Source organism: Pan troglodytes, chromosome 3, assembly GCF_028858775.2.
Source record: "Pan troglodytes isolate AG18354 chromosome 3, NHGRI_mPanTro3-v2.0_pri, whole genome shotgun sequence".
In the NCBI taxonomy this organism is placed as follows: Eukaryota; Metazoa; Chordata; class Mammalia; order Primates; family Hominidae; genus Pan; species Pan troglodytes.
The window spans coordinates 16,173,968-16,192,068 of NC_072401.2; the positions used below are offsets into that span (position 1 = coordinate 16,173,968).

Consider the following 18,101-nt stretch of genomic DNA (forward strand, 5'->3'; position numbering starts at 1 on the left):
GTGCTAGATTATTAATACATATTAATTAATCTACAACATGTGTAAAAAGGACTCTCCCAGGCTGTTGTTAAGGGAAATCTGTCACCAGTCATCCAGATAAGTCAGTCTAGAGTTAGGTGGCCCGGCACGGTGGCTCACGCCTGTAATCCCAACACTTTGGGAGGCCAAGGTGGGCGGATCACTTCAGGTCAGGAGTTTGAAACCAACCTGGGCAACATGGCGAAACTCCATCTCTACTAAAAATACAAAAATTAGCCAGGCATGGTGGCACACGCCTGTAGTACCAGCTACTGGAAAGGCTGAGGCAGGAGAATCACTTAAACCTGAGAGAAGGAGGTAGCAGTGAGCCTAGTTTGAGCCACTGCACTCCAGCCTGGGTGACAGAGCAAGACTCCATTTCAAAAAAAAAAAAAAAGTTAGGTAACCTTTAACGAATCATTATTTTATTTGTGTAACCAATTTAACTGTGATTAGTTCCATTCACTTTCCCTAAAATGTCTCTACCAAGGTGATTCTTTGGACTACTATAGGTGTTTCCCCTGTGTGCAAGGTTGTAACAAAACTTTGGCATGTGCTTGTAATTGCACTGTTTTAAAAGTGTTCTTTTACAGTGAAGAGACAGTAAAGCAAAATGGGTTGGAGTGTGGAACCAGTATTCTCATCTGTAAAGGGATAGTGAGTCTCCAGAGTATCCTGAGAACTAAGTGTTTTATGGAATTTAGCAGAGCCTGGCATGGGAAGCACTAAATGTTAGCTATTTTACCTGTAAAATGAGCAGATTGGTCATGATGTTCTCTTTGGTCTCTGCCAATTTTCAGTGTTTGGGAACCTTAGGAATAGTATTTCAAAGCTGTTTCTTTAGGTTAATTCTACAAATTAACTGGAGAAGGGACTTGTCACATTTAGTTGTAAGTGACAGAAAATAGAAAATAACAGTGCCTTAAGCAAGATGGGGTCTTTTTTTCTCTTTTTCTCATGTATTAGTTATCTGTTGTTGCTTAAGATTAACCCAAAACTTGAATGGCTTAAGCACCCTTTAAAACTTAAATGGCTTTATTATTTCAGTTTTTAAGGATCAGGAATTACAGAGTGGCTTATGGGGTGGTTCTAGATCAGGTTTTCTCATGTGGCTGCAGTCAGATTGGCAGCTAAAGCTGTGATCATCCGATGACATAACCTAGGACTGAAGGATCTGCTTTCAGGTTCTCTCAGGTGGCTGTTGAGAGGCCTCACATCCTCATAGGCTGTTAGAATAAGGACCTCAGGTCCTCACCACATGGTACTCTCTATGGAGTTACTTATAATATGGTAGCTTGCTTTCCTCAAGCTGAGGGCCAATAAAGAGAGAGAGCAAATGATTTCAAACCCAAAATAAGTCAGTCTTTTATAACATAATCTCAGAAGAGACATCCCATCACTCATGCCTATGCTACTGGTCGTACAGAACAACCCCAGTACAGTGTGGGAGGGGATTGCTTACACAATGGTGTACCTAATAAACGAAGGGATTAATTGAGGGCCATCTTTGAAGCTGGCTAAACGTGGTCCAGAACTGGTTTGACAGCTCTACTTTATTTAGGGGCATAGGCTCCTTCCACGGCTCTACCAACTCTAGAGGGTAGTCTTCATATTTAAGTTCAAAGGTGGTGGCACTTGTGTGACCCAGGGCAAATCATCTATTCTGAGTTTCTAGGTCCTCACTTAATAAACTATGAAAAAGAGTAAAACATACTTCATAGTGTTGTTGTAAAGATTAACAGAATAAGTGTAATAGGCTTTCACAGTACCTGGCATATTAAGCATTCAATACTATCTTTTAATATTGCTATATACATTAAATAATGAGACTATCCCAAGAGATCATCAGATATGCATTGTTCCTTGAAAAGGTCAAGCTTAGAAATCACTGGTAATAAAAAAGCTCTACTTGGATAATTCAAGTGAGCCTCTCGTCACCATTCCCAGCCCAGAAATGGTGAAGGATAAAAATTGTTTTTTTCAATATCATTCTAGAGGTAGTTAAAATTGAATCAATCCATTCAATCCATTATCTTTATGTAATCTACTCCTAGGTAGCTGATACTATAGTAAGATGTAATTTTTTTTTGTCTTTGCAAAGGTGTTCTTGTTGCTGACAAGGAACAGCAGAATAGTGAACAAGTTTGTGGCTAAACATTATTCCCAGATTTTAAAAAATGTTCAGTGTGCACAATTGTTACTACCAGATCTTTGTCAAAATAATCTTTCTGTCACTGAATAACTGACCCATAAAACAGTAGAGCATATTGACCTAGTGTGCAGGGTAAGCAATGAGTAAATAAGAAATGGTTGTAAAATATTTACCAAATGTAACTTTCTAATTTGGGTAGCTTTAAGATGGGTCAAAATAAAAGGAATGCTATTATTCATGAAGAATTACAAGTTTACATATGTTTATTCTTGCCAGTCTTTTACTGAAAATTCCTAGAAATGATATCCTTTCCTTTATATATACCATAATATTTGTATGATATTCCTCTCCAAAGATAGGGGTAATATTATACATTGATAATAGTCATTCATTATTGAAAAACTAACAATACACTAAGTACTCCACTGCATGGGACATAGTAGCCATTCAATAAATGATAGGTATCTTTATTATTAGACACCTAACACTGTATGAAATAGGATACCATAATAGACTCTAGTCTCAGTATCTCTATTAAGATATTAGGGGCCAGAGGTTTCAAAATGGTTTGACCTGTTGTAGTGGTTCATTCAGCACACTGGAGTTGGACTGATTGTCTGGGTTCAAATCTCAGCTGGTCCACTTTCTTACTTACTACCAGCAGGGTAAAACAGAACCTCTTTTGCCTTCTGGGAATGAGGACTTTGCTACTACCGTTAAGCCACAAACCTGTTCACTATTCTGCTCACTCATCTGTGAAATGGAAATACTACTACCTATTCTAGTGGACTGTGGTGGAGATTAAATGAGATTATATAGTCAAAGAGCTCACAACAGTACCTGTCACATAATTTTTTTTTAAAGAAAAATCTGCTTATTTCTGTCACTACTCAACAAACACTAGGTGACTATCATTTGCCAGAAGCTACAGATTCAGTAAGTCCAAAAGTGAACTCACCATTTTCTGTCCTCTGAGTTTGCCAAGGTTTCTGTATTCTCATCTCATTTTCATCACTGTTCATTGACTTACCCTGGCTAATATAATGATAGCAAACAAACCTGAGTGCAAGTCACCAATCTAAAGACTTTTTGGTTTTAGAGTATTTATATTCACAGAATGACTGCATGAATTGTAGGCACTCTTATCCTGATTTTTCAGATGAAAAACTTAAAGAAGCTACATAATTTGCCCAAGACTACCCCATTAAGAAATAGCAGAGCCAAGATTCAAACTTAGGCAGTCTGGCTTCAGAGCTTCTATCTTTTTAGGTAACACACAATACTGCTTCTAGAGATTTTGGAGTTATCTTAAAAGCTTTCATTTTTCCATCACTCAGTCCTCTCAAACATCTCTAATTCATCCCTTCTCTGCTTACACTAATACAGACCTAGTATGGGCCCTACTTACCTTCTGCTTGAACTACTGGTTTCCCTGCTTTCAGCTTCTCATTTCAATCCTTGCACCAAACCAGCTAGTCAGCAATGTTTCTAAAACAAAAAATCTAATGACTCTCCCTCAGTTAAATCATATTGGCACACTAATTCCTATTAAGCAGGACCCAGGCACTCTTATGTGTCATCTGATGAGGTACCTAGTACAGTACCTCACTTATAAAGTTAAATATACTGTTTATTTTATTGACATAAACATATCTTTTTCCCCCACCAAAGTGGGCCCTCATCCTTTTTTTTTTTTTTTTTTTTTTTTTTTTTTTTTGAGACGGAGTTTCACTCTTGTCACCCAGGCTGGAGTGCAATGGTACGATCTCAGCTCACTGCAACCTCTGCCTCCCGGGTTCAAGCAATTCTCCTGCCTTAGCCTCCCAAGTAGCTGGGATTACAGGCGCCTGACACCACGCCCGGCTAACTTTTGTATTTTTTAGTAGAGGCGGGGTTTCACCATGTTGGCCAGGCTAGTCTCAAACTCCTGACCTCAGGTGATCTGCCCACCTTGGCCTCCCAAAGTGCTGGGATTACAGGCATGAGCCACCACTCCTGTCCTGCTCATCTTTATATAACCCTTATTTCTGCAGTCCCCAACAGCCTACAGGTACAAATGTCACAATATCATTAATATGTGAATCTTAATGATTCATTAAGTTTAAGGTTGAAGTTTAGAACCTAAACTTCAGCAAAATCTCCCCACCCTTACCTAATGCAAAGGGCTTCTGAATTATCAGGAATGTTTTTCATGTGCTCAGTCATAAATTCACTCCCGCTACAGCTACATTGCTACCCCAGATGAAAACTGAGCCACGTGTCTCTCCCATTCTTCCTCGAACCCTCTATTTTCAGGTAGCCATTATGAGCTTAGCTGCCAATGTAGGAAAGAATGCCTTTCTCATTTGTGACATATTGTTAAAAGGGTTCCAGTGGCGGGTTATTTCAACTCATGTGTTTACGTGAAGTAGCTGTCAACCATATTTACTTAGAGCCCCCTACCTCCCTGGGCATCAGATGCAGTGTCAGGCATCTTAGCCAAGGCAAACTTGAGGTACAGCCATACCCCTATAATCAGAATCCCTCCTTCTCTCCAACAACGGCTTATTATTAGTACAGCTCATTTCTTCTACCCTTAGGATGGTCTACCTTGCAGGAATTACCCCAACCAATTCAGTAAAACTTAATTTGGGACTACCTTACAAATTTGCGAGATGTATCTAAAATTACTTGAATGCTAAACACCCACAGCTAATATTCAAATATAACCCAAGTTTATATTTGTTTCACTCTTTCCCACTCTTCTTCCCAACTCCACTGCCTAGCCTAGAGCATTGTGCATACTAGAGCCCCGATATGTTTTTAAATATGTAATAAAAAATGAAATTCTATGCTAGTTGAGCAGAAATAAAGTTTATCTGAGAAAAGAAACACAAACTTAGGATGGGAATATCTGGCCCCCAGTCCAAAATTCTTAAATTTAAGGGAAAAAAAGAACCCAGTAAAATACATGGCTCTCAACTGAGACAGATTTGGCTGTTGGTAGGAATCCGATGATTAGTGTACCTACACCTGTTCTGACACCCTCCAAAGGAATCTGGATCACAAGTGAACTGTCCAAGACCATAAGCCACACCCTTGAGCTAATGCAAGAGGAAGCTGAATCACTTCCTTGAGGCCAAATGCATACAAACAGAATTGCCTCAATTTCCTACTGACAACCTTTTTTTTTTAAAAAAAAATGACCATTTCCTTATCTTGTTCTTGTAATACAAACCTTTTAGGGTGACTTGGCTTTTCAGTTTAAAAATATGAATTTTGGGACTGGGCACGGTGGTTCACACCTGTACTCCAAGCACCTTGGGAGGCCAAGGCAGTAGGATCACTTGAGCCCAGGAGTTCAAAACCAGCCTAGGCAACATAAGTAGACTCCACCTCCACAAAAAGTTAAAAAATGAGCCAGGTATGGTGGTGCATGCCTGTAGTCCCAGCTACTCAGGAGGCTGAGGTGGGAAGATTGCTTGAGCCCAGGATGGTCCAGCCTGCAATGAGCCATGATGGCGCCACTGCACTCCAGCCAGGGAGACAGAGCAAGACCCTGCCTAAAAAAATAAAATAAAGACACATACCACATGATCTCACATTTGTGGAATCTAAAATAAAGTTAAACTCATATAAGTAAAGAGAGGATGATGGTTACCAGAGGCTGTGGGGGTGGGAATGAGTTGTTGATCAAAGCATGCAAAGTGTCAGGTAGACAGGAGGAATAGGTTTTGAGATCTATTGGACAGCAGGGTGATTACAGTCAATAATAATAAATATTTCAAAATAACTAAGAGAAGCCTGGGAAACATAGTGAGACCTTGTCTCTACTGAACATCAAAAAAATTAGCCAGGTGTGGTGGTGTGTGCCTGTGATTCCATCTACTCGGGAGGCTGAGGCTTGAGCCTGGGAGGCCAAGGCGACAGTGAGCTGTGATCCCAACAATGCACTCCAGCCTGGGTGACAGAGCTGCTACCTGTCTCAACAAACAAAACTAAACTAAACTAAGAGTAAATTTCAAATGTCCCACCATAAAAAAAAAAAAAGATAGGCAAATGGAGTGCTAAATGTGTTAATTAGCTTGATGTAATCATTCCACATTGTAGACATATATCAAAACATCACATTGTATCTCATAAATGTATACAATTATAAATTATCAATCAAAATAATCATAATTTAAAAATTACTAGATGTTGCATAGTTGCTAGTTTAATGTAAACATTATAAACCATATTTGTACCCATTACAAATTGCAGCTATTAAATAATCTTGAAAATCACATCCCACCTTTAATGATTTGAATCATGGGACAGTGCAAAGGGCACCTGAATACACGTCGTAGTACTTAGGTTCTTGGCTCTTTCACTAAACAGCCACATGATCATGGGCAACCTCTTTAACCTTGATGGCAGTCCATGAGAAAACATGTACAAGTACCTAGTCCAATGCTTGGCATATGATATAGGAACTCAACATTTGTTAAAATTGAAGTTTTAACTCATATTAAACAATTTCTATTTTTTAGGAGTTACATACCAAGTTGTAGTACCCTCTTATTTGACATGTAGATCTGGAAATATTCATTTCATCCAAATGAGACTAAGCAAAATCATATATTATCTCAAAACACTGAATCAAATGGAATAGTATTCCATTTGAATACTATTAAAAATAGTATTAAAAAATAGCTCTTTTTAACCCACAGATCACAGGCAAACTATAGATTGAAACAGGAGATCTTTTTAATAGAAAAATGCCACAGCAATTTAATCAAAGTCTGAACAAGGACTTTGCCTGCTGCCACAAATACCATGACAAACTGTGGCATTATGAGAAGCAATTAATAATGAGGATATGATAAATAAAACATGAGTTGGCCAGAATATTTTTACTGATGTCTTCTCATTTGACTTCCTGGTATAAGATGGTCAATTTATCACGCCTGTAATCCCAGCACTTTGGGATGCCAATGCGGGCGGATCACCTGAGGTCAGGAGTTCGAGACTAGCCTGACCAACATGGAGAAACCCCGTCTCTACTAAAAATACAAAATTAGCCAGGCGTGGTGGCGGGTGCCTGTAATCCCAGCTACTCGGGAGGTTGTGGGAGGAGAATTGCTTGAACTCGGGAGGTGGAGGTTGCGGTGAGCCAAGATTGCGCCATTGCACTCCAGCCTGGGCAACAAGAGCAAAACTCTATCTCTAAAAAAAAAAAAAACAGATGGTCAATTTAACTATCAACTTAATCGAAAAGCCAATGATTGTAACAATTAAAATTTTGGTTAATAAAATTCAATTATTTGTGACTTAATGTGTGAAAGATTTCATCTGCTACTGACAGAAGTATAAAGACAAAAAAAGTATCAGTTGTAAATGGTCAGTTCATTTGTCAAAACACATTATCTAGTATGGTATTTTCAAATTTATAACTTGTAACATTTTAATCAAACTACAAATTACACTTGAACCACATTTTCAAAAATAAAAATAATCAAGAATGATGAAGTAAAAACTGCTCAAGTTCAACTGCTGGATCTGGGATGTAAAATAAGTGACAAAACAGAGAAAAGTGTTGAGTTTTTAAACAGCAAATTTTGACTTTATTCAAATCACATTCTTTTATTTTTTTTTGTACTTGGTTTTTGTATTGTTCTTTGTACTTGGTTTTTGTATTGTTCTTTGTTTATTTCAAACCAACAGCCAACATCGTACAAGTCACATTCTAAAAAGAAAAAAGGAAGTATAAAAGATTATAATGAAGATAATTTAATATGTGCATTTATCAAATGTGTCAATGGTATTCTTGAAATAAAGGCTTAAAATCTTCAAAATTAAAAACGCTATTTGGATATAAGATGCTGAACTCACTGACAAAGGAAAAAAATACATTCAAGTTCCCAGACTAATTTCTTAGTTATTGCACTATTGTTAGTGATAAAGCCTTATTATCATCATTAAAGCATATTGTGAGACAGAAAACAACTCACATATTTTCTTCTAACATGTCTGGATATGGTATGTATAACTTTAAATCTCAGCTAATTAATTAAAAACTATCCAGAGTGACAACACAGTAGCTCATTTACTTTTTACCACTGCAGAACATTTGGAAGCAACTAGTTACTATAAGTCTGTACAGACTTCATAATCCACCTTGTTGAAAATAAGCTGCATAACACTTGTAGAGAAACGTAGGAAGATCGGTTAGTACAGGATACACCATGTTGTTTAAATATAACCTCAGACACAACTGAATTAGATATATAGTTGAGTATTTGTTACTTGACAACAGGGATACATTTTGAGAAATCTGTCACTAGGCCATTGTCACTGCCCAAACATCTGAGCATACTTACACAAACCCAGATGCAAACCACATACTTTGGCTATATATACAGCCTCTTGCTCCTAGGCTACAAACCAGTACAGCATGTTACTTTACTGTAGGCAATTGTAACACAAAGGTTAAGTATTTCTGTATCTAAATGTATCCAAAACTAGGAAAGGTAGAGTAAAAATACAGTATTACTTCATGGAACCACCATCATATATGTAGTGTTTTGTTAACAGAATGTCATTATATATCAAACAACAGAAATGTATTTTCAGGAATAGAATATCTATTGCTAGATAATATAATTTTTTTTAAATGTTGTGCTACTGCATTCCAGCCTTGGCAACAGAGACCTTGTCTCAAAAAAAAATGCTTTATGATAAAAAATTTCAAACAAACATAAAAGTAGAAAGAATGATAATAAATACTCCCCTTTTACCCAATACTTGGCTTCAATGATCATCAACCCACAGAAAATGTAACAAAACTCTGGCATCCAAAGACAGTCTGCTGATTTCACACTATGAAAAGTTATTTTTATTAAATACTCAATACTAGTTGGTCAGTACTTTTTTTCTTATTGAAAAGCAATTACTATTTGGCAAACATTTCCAAAGACAATATCTAAGTAATAATACCACATATTTTACTGATATTTTCATTATTTTTTATGAACTATATTTATAATTACAGGGATTTCAACATTCCAACTTATCCAAGGGTTCCAAAAGACATTATTGTTAAAGGGGCAGTAATCACCCCAGGTACTACATGCTCCTGAAATTTTGCAACATATGGAAAAGGACATTATTATAGAAATTTTGAAAGAAATAAAATTAGAGCTACTGTATTGTTATATCTCACTTCCTGACTCAAGCTTTTAACAAGCTTTATGGAGGTGTACCTTGAAATGAATTGCATGTGTGTATCAACAGTTCATTCCTTTTCACTGCTAAGTAGTATTCTCATATGTGTTCCATTGTATTCCAGTTTATTCACTTGATAGGCACTTTGGTTGTTTCTAAATTTTGGTCATTACAAATAGAGCTACAATGGACATTTGTCTTTGCATGAACAAATATTTCATTTTCTCTTGGGTAAATACCTAGGAGTAGAAAGGCTAGATCATACGTATGATAGATACGTTTAACTTTACAGGAAACAGTCAAAGTATTTTCCAGTGGTTGCTCCATTTTGCATTCTTCATCCTTGGCAGTATTCTTTGCTCTGGAATCTGCTTTGTCTAATAATACAGAGATTCCAGCTTTAATTGGTGTTACCATCATATCTTTTTTCATCCTTTTAACCTATTTGGGTTTTTTACATTTAAAGTGTGTGCCTTATAAGAGGCATAAAATTGGATCTTGTTTTATCCAATGCAACAACCTTTAGCTTTTAACTGGGATGCATATATAGCCAGTGGTTCTCAACTGAAGGCAGTTTTATGTCCCCTGCCCCTGGCCCCCTCCCCCCACAAAAGAAACACTGGGCAATGTCAGGAGTTATTTTTGGTTTTCTTTTATAACCCTTGAAAAAAGGGGAAAAAAACATTCTTAGCCTGCAGGCAGTAAAATAGCAGCTTGCAGACCATGGGTTTCTGGTCCCTAGTGTATTTCTACCTGCCTGACTTAACTTCCTTTAACATTTCTGGTACAACGGATCTACTGATGAATCCTTTCAGTTGTTGTCTGAAAAAGTATGCTGCTTTTGTGTTTCAAAGACATTTTCTCTGTGCATAGACTTTTTTTTTTTTTTTTGAGATCGAGTCTCACTCTGTTGCCCAGGCTGGAATGCAGTGGCGTGATCTCGGCTCGCTATAACCTCCGCATCCTGGGTTCAAGTTGTTCTCCTGCCTCAGCCTCCTGAGTAGCTGGGATTACAGGTGCCCGCCACCACACCCAGCTAATTTTTATATTTTTAGTAGAGATGGGGTTTCTCCATGTTGGCCAGGCTGGTCTCGAACTCCTGACCTCAAGTGATTTGCCAGCTTCAGCCTTCCAAAATTCTGGGATTACAGGCGTGAATCACTGCACCCAGCCTGGGCACATAATTTTAGGTTGACAGGGTTTTTCTCTGTTTGGTACTTGAAATATGTTGCTCTACTGGCTTCTCAAATTGTTCCCTATAAGAAATCTAACTTCTTACCTTTGTAACTATTTCCAAGTCACTTGAAAACAGTACCTTTTTGCCCCTAGTCCATTTAAGATTTTATCTTTATCACTGGTATTAAACAATTTGATTATGGTGTACTCTGGTTTGGGTTTTTGTTTAAGAGACAGGGTCTCTCCACGTTGCCCAGGCTGGTCTCAAACACCTGGCCTCAAAGCAATCCTCCTGCCTCAGCCTCTCAAAAGTGTTGGAATTACAGGCGTGAGCCACCACGCCTGGGTGGTGTGGTTTTTTTATGCTTCTTGTGCTTGGAGTTCATATCTTCTTGAATCTGTGGGTTTATGGTTTCCATCAAATTTTTAAGCTATCATTTCTTCAAATACTTTGTATGCTCCCTTCCCCTACTCCCATTACACACTAGGGTGCTTAAATTTATGCACAGCTCACTGATAGACTATTTTTTTGGTGTGACTTTGATTTGTTTCTATTGCTATGTCTTCTTCAAACTCATGAATCTTTTCTTCCACAATGTCCAATCTGCCATTAAACCCATACAGTATGTTTTACATTTCACACACTGCAGTTTTCATCTCTAGAAGTTGGATTGACATCTATCTTCCATGTCCCTACTTTTTGAACATATGGAATACTGTCTGAATTCTAACATGTCACTTTTTATCTCATTATGGGTCCTATTTTCCTGCTTTTCTGCATCCTTGCTAGTTTGGAGATGACATTGTGGATTTTACCTTTCTAGGTGCTGGATGTTTTTGTATCCCTATAAATCTTCTTGAGCTTTGTTCTAGAATTCAGTTAAGCTACTTAGAAATAGTTTGATGCTTTCAGGCCTTGCTTTAAACACTTGTTAGACAAGACAGGGACAGTGTTCAGTCTAGGGCTAATGGTTTCCCACAGCTGAGGCAAGGCCCATTCTATGCACTCTACCCAATGCTCCGTGAATGAGGCTTTCCAGTCTGTCTTGTGGAAACAGCCAATATTCCCAGCCGTCTCTGAGCACGACACAATTACAGTCATGTGTTGCTTAATGACAGAGATATGTTCTGAGGAATGCACCTTTAGGTAATTTCATCATTATGTGACCATCATAGAGTACTTACACAAACCTAGATGGCACAGCCTCCTACACACCTAGGCTATATGGCACTGCCTATAGTTTCTAGGCTACAAACCTGTACAGCATTCAGTTACTGTACTGAATTTGTCACACAATGGTATTTTTGTATCTAAACATAGAAAAGGTATAGTAAAAATACAGTATGAAAGATAAAATGGTATACCTGTAAAGGGCACTTACCATGAATGGAGCTTGTAGGACTAGAAGTTGTTCTGGGTAAGTCAGTGAGTGGTGAGCGAAAGTGAAGGCCTAGGACATTATTATAACACTACCGTAGACTTTATAAACACTGCACACTTAGGCTTAAATACATTAAATTTATTTTTTAAATGTTTTTCTTCAACAGTAAATTTTTATTTTATAAACTTAAAAATTTTTTTAAATTAACTTTTTGACTCTCTTGTAATAACATTTAGCTTAAAATACATGTTGTACAGCTGTACAAAAATATTTTTTATGTCCTTATTTTATAAACTTTATTTAAAAAATTTATTTTTACGAGACACAAATTAGCCTAGACTTACACAGGGTCACAATCAACAGTATCACTGTCTTCCACTTCCAGATTTTGTCACCCTGGAAGGTCTTCAAGGGCAATAACATGCACAAAGCTGTCATCTATGATAACAATGCCTTCGTCTGTAATACTTTGAAGGATCTGTCTGAAGTTGTTTTACGGTTAACTTTTGAAAATATACATAAGTAGAAAAAGTATACTCTAAAATAACAATAGGGCAGGTGCAATGGCTCACACCTGTAATAAGCACTTTGGGAGGCCGAGGTAGCTGGATTGCTTGAGCCCACAAGTTTGAAACCAGCCTGGACAACATGGCAAAATCCTGTCTCTACAAAAAATACAAAAAATTAGCCGGGTGTGGTGACGCGTGCCTGTAGTCCCAGCTGCTTGGGAGGCTGAGGTGGGAGGATCACCAGAGCCCAGAAGGTCGAGGCTGCAGTGAGCCAAGATTGCACTACTCTACTCCACCCTGGGCAACAGAGTGAGACCTCATCTCAAAAAAAATAAAGATAAAATAAGGATAAATGTATCAGCAAGACAGTAGACCAGCATCACCACAGACACATAAGACATCATCATTGAGATCTATGACATCACTAGGTGGGAGGAATTTTCCAGCTCCATTATAATCTTATGAAGTCTATCATTGAACAAAATGTCTTTATGTGATCCAAAACTATACTGTAATATTTTTGGATGATCCTTTCCTTGGCCTCAGGTCATTTCCTCACATGCATACAGTGATCAATACTTACCTGAAGAATCAGGAGAGATTCATTCCAGATCACTAGAATTCTCTCTCTATGCAGCTCTCTCCCTTCTAGCAAACTCTGGCTGCACTGGTTTCACCAGGCTCCAGGCTCTATCAACAGAGGGATTCCACTAGGCTGCATATGTTCCCCTCTCCCTGTACTATGGCTTAGAAATTCTCCCAAGGCAATAAACTGAGGCAATCATAGGACTCACTTTGTTTCCTATTGATCAAGGTTCACTGTCCTTCATTGCCTGATATCCAATATCTTGGAAAACATTGTTTTATATATTTTGTCCATTTTTTATTGTTTCTGGCCTGTATCAAACTTTTAACCATTACATGCCAGAACAAAAATTGATACATTCAAGGAAAAAACTGGATAGATTTGTTTTCCAACACTCTGAATCAAAAACTGAGTTATGCTTGGTGCCTGCAGAATAGGAAATATTGTAGCTTACTTCTTTGGAAATACTAAAGAATGATTATGAAATATCAAATGCATCTTTTTTTTTTTTTTTTAACTCTCTAGCCCTATGTCATAATGATGTATCATTCTTTTGGAGGAAATAGGATTGCTCATTGCTAAGTGGCATGAATGTAGTACCGCTATTGGTACTTTTAATTCTTAACCCATAAAAACAAAGAAACAGAGTTAACACTGTACTGGGTATGTGAGAACTGCACTTGAGATCCCAAACTGAAATCAACTTATGAATACATAGCACACTCATCACTTTAAATAAAATGTCCCCCAATTTTTATTATATTGTATTTATTTGGGATTATTTCTCCATTTTACATTTATATATTAGTGAAATTATATGTAATCATAACTTTTTTCCTTACAAAATTATTACTCATGAAACTTTCATTTTAATCATAAAACCTTCTTTTCTCCTTATCAACTCATTTCTATCATCTTAGAAGATTATCAACGTTATGGGATTTTTGGGTTTTTTTTTTTGAGACAGAGTCTCACTCTGTCGCCCAGGCTGGAGTGCAGTGACGCGATCTTGGCTCACTGCAAGCTCCGCCTCCCACGTTCACACTATTCTCCTGCCTCAGCCTCCCTAGTAGCTGGGACTACAGGCGCATGCCACCATGCCTGGCTAATTTTTTGTGTTTTTAGTAGAGACGGGGTTTCACCGTGTTAGCCAGGATGGTCTCGATCTCCTGACCTTGTGATCCGTCTGCCTCGGCCTCCCAAAGTGCTGGGATTACAGGCACGAGCCACCACACCCAGTCGGTTATGGTTTTTAATGATAAATTAATTTGTCATATACCTACAATCATTGTTTGCACAAATTCCCATCAGTTCACTAGGAATCACGAAAAAAAAAAGCAGTGGGCCTGCCACTACAAAACACTTTATGCATCAAACAGATGAAGCAACTGTAAGGTATTTCTGTGATGTGTAACCAGGCTTGTAGAAGACTTTTCCACATCATTGATTTTTTATGTTAAGTCACATAATTTATAGAGGAAAGCTACCTCCCTCTAGTTTTCACTTCCTATATTTTGTTCCATAATTCATTTTCTTCAAATTAAGATTAATTTATACTTAACATTTATAAGACAAGTAGAAATTAATATGGGAAGCAAAATACTAGTATATAAAAATGAGGTGAATAAGTACCACAAATAAAAATTATTTAGGACTAAATGACCAACTACTACTATAGCCTATAAAGATTTTCTTGCATTGTTCCTATCCTGGATTTACCAGCCTTCAGGCTTAGATCCTATCTAACCCCTCTAACTATTACTTTCAAATTCAAGTCTTAGCTACCACACAGGCAGTGCAAAAACAGAACCACTCAAGGAGTTGAACCTTCACTATGTCTTAACTTCTCAGTCACAAAACTTTTTTTTTTTTTTTTTTTTTTTTTTTGAGGCAGAGTTTTGCTCTTGCTGCCCAAGTTGCAGTGCAATGGTGCCATCTCAGCTCACTGCAACCTCTGCCTCCCAGGTTCGAGCAATTCTCCTGCCTCAGCCTCCCAAGTAGCTGGTATTACTGGCACCTGACACCACACCCCATTAATTTTTTGTATTTTTAGTAGAAATGGGGTTTCACCATGTTAACCAAGCTGGTCTCGAACTCCTGACCTCAGATGATCCGCCTGCCTCGGCCTCCCAAAGTGCTGGGATTACAGGCATGAGCCACCGTGCCCAGCCAAAACTCCTGTTCTAGTTGAATACGCAGAAATGCTATTCTGACTACCTCAAACAGAATTTTCTGATCCACAGATATCAAAGATTTATGAGACAAAATTTTAAAAGGAGTGAGAGGTGAAAAAGAGCTCTACTTTTACTATTAAATTAGCTGTCTGACCTTTGGCAAATACTTAACTTTCTGGATCTTAGCTTCTCCATCTAAAACCAGAAAGGAGGTTAGAGGAGATATGACTACAGAGCAACCCAGCTTATGGAAATTATATATTATTGCTCTATAATCCTTAATCCATATATATTAGGACACTGTTTCAAAAATATTATTGAAGCCTTTCACCTCCTGATATGATGCAATAGGATGTTTATAAACTACCACATAAAAAGCATAAGAAGTAGTCAAACCTGAACCTAATCAAGCATCTAAATTTTACTATTAGTTTACAGAAAATAAACATGATAGAATAGGTTGAAAGATTGTATGAGGATGGAAACAGCCAAATCCTGAATATGGGAAATTCAATCAGACAAATGACCTAATCTCTACAACAAATAAATGTCAACAACAAAAAAAAGGGAGACTCTGTTATATATTAAGAGAGACAAAGATATATCAATAAAATGAAATATGTGGACATAGTTTAGCTTCTAATTCAAAGAAACAAGTGTAAAAAACATTTTTTGGCAATAATTATAAAAATCTTAACACTCAATATTAGATATTAGATAAAAATGTTACAGGGTCATACATTTCCTTCACAATAATTCTGGCTGAGAGAAGGGTACAGTGTGTGTATATGTGAATGAGTATTACGGGGGGGGAGGGGGAGGACTTGATAATGGTTGAAACTAGGTGTTGGGTTGTTGGGTTCATTATACAATTCTTTACTTTTGTGTATATTTGAACACTTTCAGAATAAATAATTTTAAAGTATGATTTTCAGTTCTGTTAAGTACATGTTACCTAATATATCACTAGTCCATGTTAAAGAAATGAAATTCTCAAAGCTAAGAACAAAATCTTAAGAAAACAAAAAGGCAAAAAAAGTAGTCACGAATGGCCCAATACAATTATCTAACAAATGATATGTTCTATATTTATTAAGAAAATAAACCACTGAAAGCATACATGCACTACAACTCCGTTTATATTAAGGTCAAAAAGAGGTTTATTTCGGATATACCGCTAGATAGCGTTAAAACTATAATAAACTCTGAAGACAAGCAAGGTAATAGATAACACAAAATTCAAGATAATGGTTTCCTCTGGGAAGCAGGGGAAATATATTCACAAAGGAACACAAGAGGCTTAAAAGATACCTTTATGTTATGTTTCATAATTTGGATGCTCGGTATATATGTTCGTCTTATTACTCTTCTGTGGTATAATAAAAAATATATTTATTCTTTGTCCTTGGTTCCTGGAAGAAAGCTCCTAAAACCCTTGGAATTTCCTAATAGGAGGTGTCTTTTATACTTCATAATATATCCCTTTCAATTATGCCTGAGTTTATGTTAATGAGGTGACTCATAGGGGTTGGGAGATAGAGAGGGACCCTAGGTACCTTCAGGATGGAGGCTGGTTACCAGAAAAACCAACTAGGTGTTTATAGGATTGAAGCTTTTAGCCCATCTCACTATCTCTGACAAGGGGAGAAGAACTGGAGACTGAGTTCAAATAAGTGACTAGTGATTAATGATTGATGAGTCATGTCTGATCAATGAAACCTCATATAAAAACTTTGAAATGATCTGGCTCAAGGGGCCTCCAAACACATTAATGTGCTGGGAGGGTGGCACAGAGAGGGCATGAAAGTTTTGCACCCTCTGTCCTCCATACCTTCCCCTATGTGTCTCTTCCATTTGGCCGTTCCCAAGTTGTATCCTTTACACAAAAACTGTAGTAGTAAATATAGTGCTTTCCTAAGTTCTGTGAGTCATTCTAGCAAATTATCAAACTTGGGGAGTAGGTCATGGGAATGCCCAAATATGGAGTCAGCCTGGAAGAAGTCCAAGTACGTTGGGAATACCTGAGACTTGTGGCTGGCATCTGAAATGGAGGCAGTCCTGTGGGACTGAGCGCTTAACCTGTGGCAACTGTGCTAACTTCAGGCAATTAGTAACAAAATTGAATTGCATTGTAGGACATTCAGCTGGTGTCAGGGAATTGCTATTGGAATGATGTATCATTAAATGGGAGGGTGGGTGTGTTTCATACATACTTTCTTTTCTCATAAATTATATATTTAATAGGAATAATTCAACTACTGTGAATTTAAAAATCAAACAAAAAACCATGAAGTTGCACATACTTTTAACTTATGGGACAAGTCATTATTCATAGGTGTTAAGTCTCAAAACAGGCAGGATTGCCTGGATTCTCTCATTTGCAATTTTATCTTTCAATCTAACAAGAATGGCTTCATTAATTTTTTACACAAAACATTATTAATCTAGGCATTTTCTGGCTTATTTCCCAATAACTTACTCAGAATTTGGCACATCAAAAACTTCATTGCTGTTTACCTCAGTACTGAAACAAAAACAAATGAAAACTTATTCCCAAGTGGCATTGTAACAACCACTTGATTTTCCCCAAGTGAAGACTTTAATAACTCAAAGGGGTTACAATTCATGCAAACGAAGAAAAGCTACAATGCTACTTTCATGCATAGGTATACTAAATATACATTTACATAGTCTCAAAATAGTCCTTGTCTGAAATATTTGCTAAATAACAAGAACGCAACAACTTTTTGACCAAAAAAATGATCTTCTGCATTCCTTCCTAGGTAGAGCATTAAGTATATTTACCTAAAATTGGTTTCTTATAATTTTAAATGTAAGCTATTATTACTTAACAAATCAGCTTTTAATTATAAGCTTATTATTTTAGCCTACAGAAAAATACTTATAAGGTCATTTTGT

At 37.2% G+C, this 18,101-nt stretch overlaps 1 protein-coding gene across 4 annotated transcripts in view; it reads right to left on the reverse strand.

Moving 5' to 3' along the window:
• FBXL5 (F-box and leucine rich repeat protein 5) overlaps positions 1–18,101 on the reverse strand; it is an 82,984-nt gene that overhangs the window by 61,941 nt on the left and 2,942 nt on the right. Inside the window, exon 2 of one of the 4 annotated variants that reach the window (XM_063808642.1) lies at positions 6,693–7,357. The exons of 2 other annotated variants lie outside the window; for them this stretch is intronic. The gene's annotated coding sequence lies outside the window, so the exon portion shown is untranslated. Of the gene's footprint in view, positions 1–3,578; positions 3,659–6,692; positions 7,358–18,101 lie in introns of those variants that run through there. One more of the 4 variants, XM_063808644.1, reaches the window with a different exon arrangement.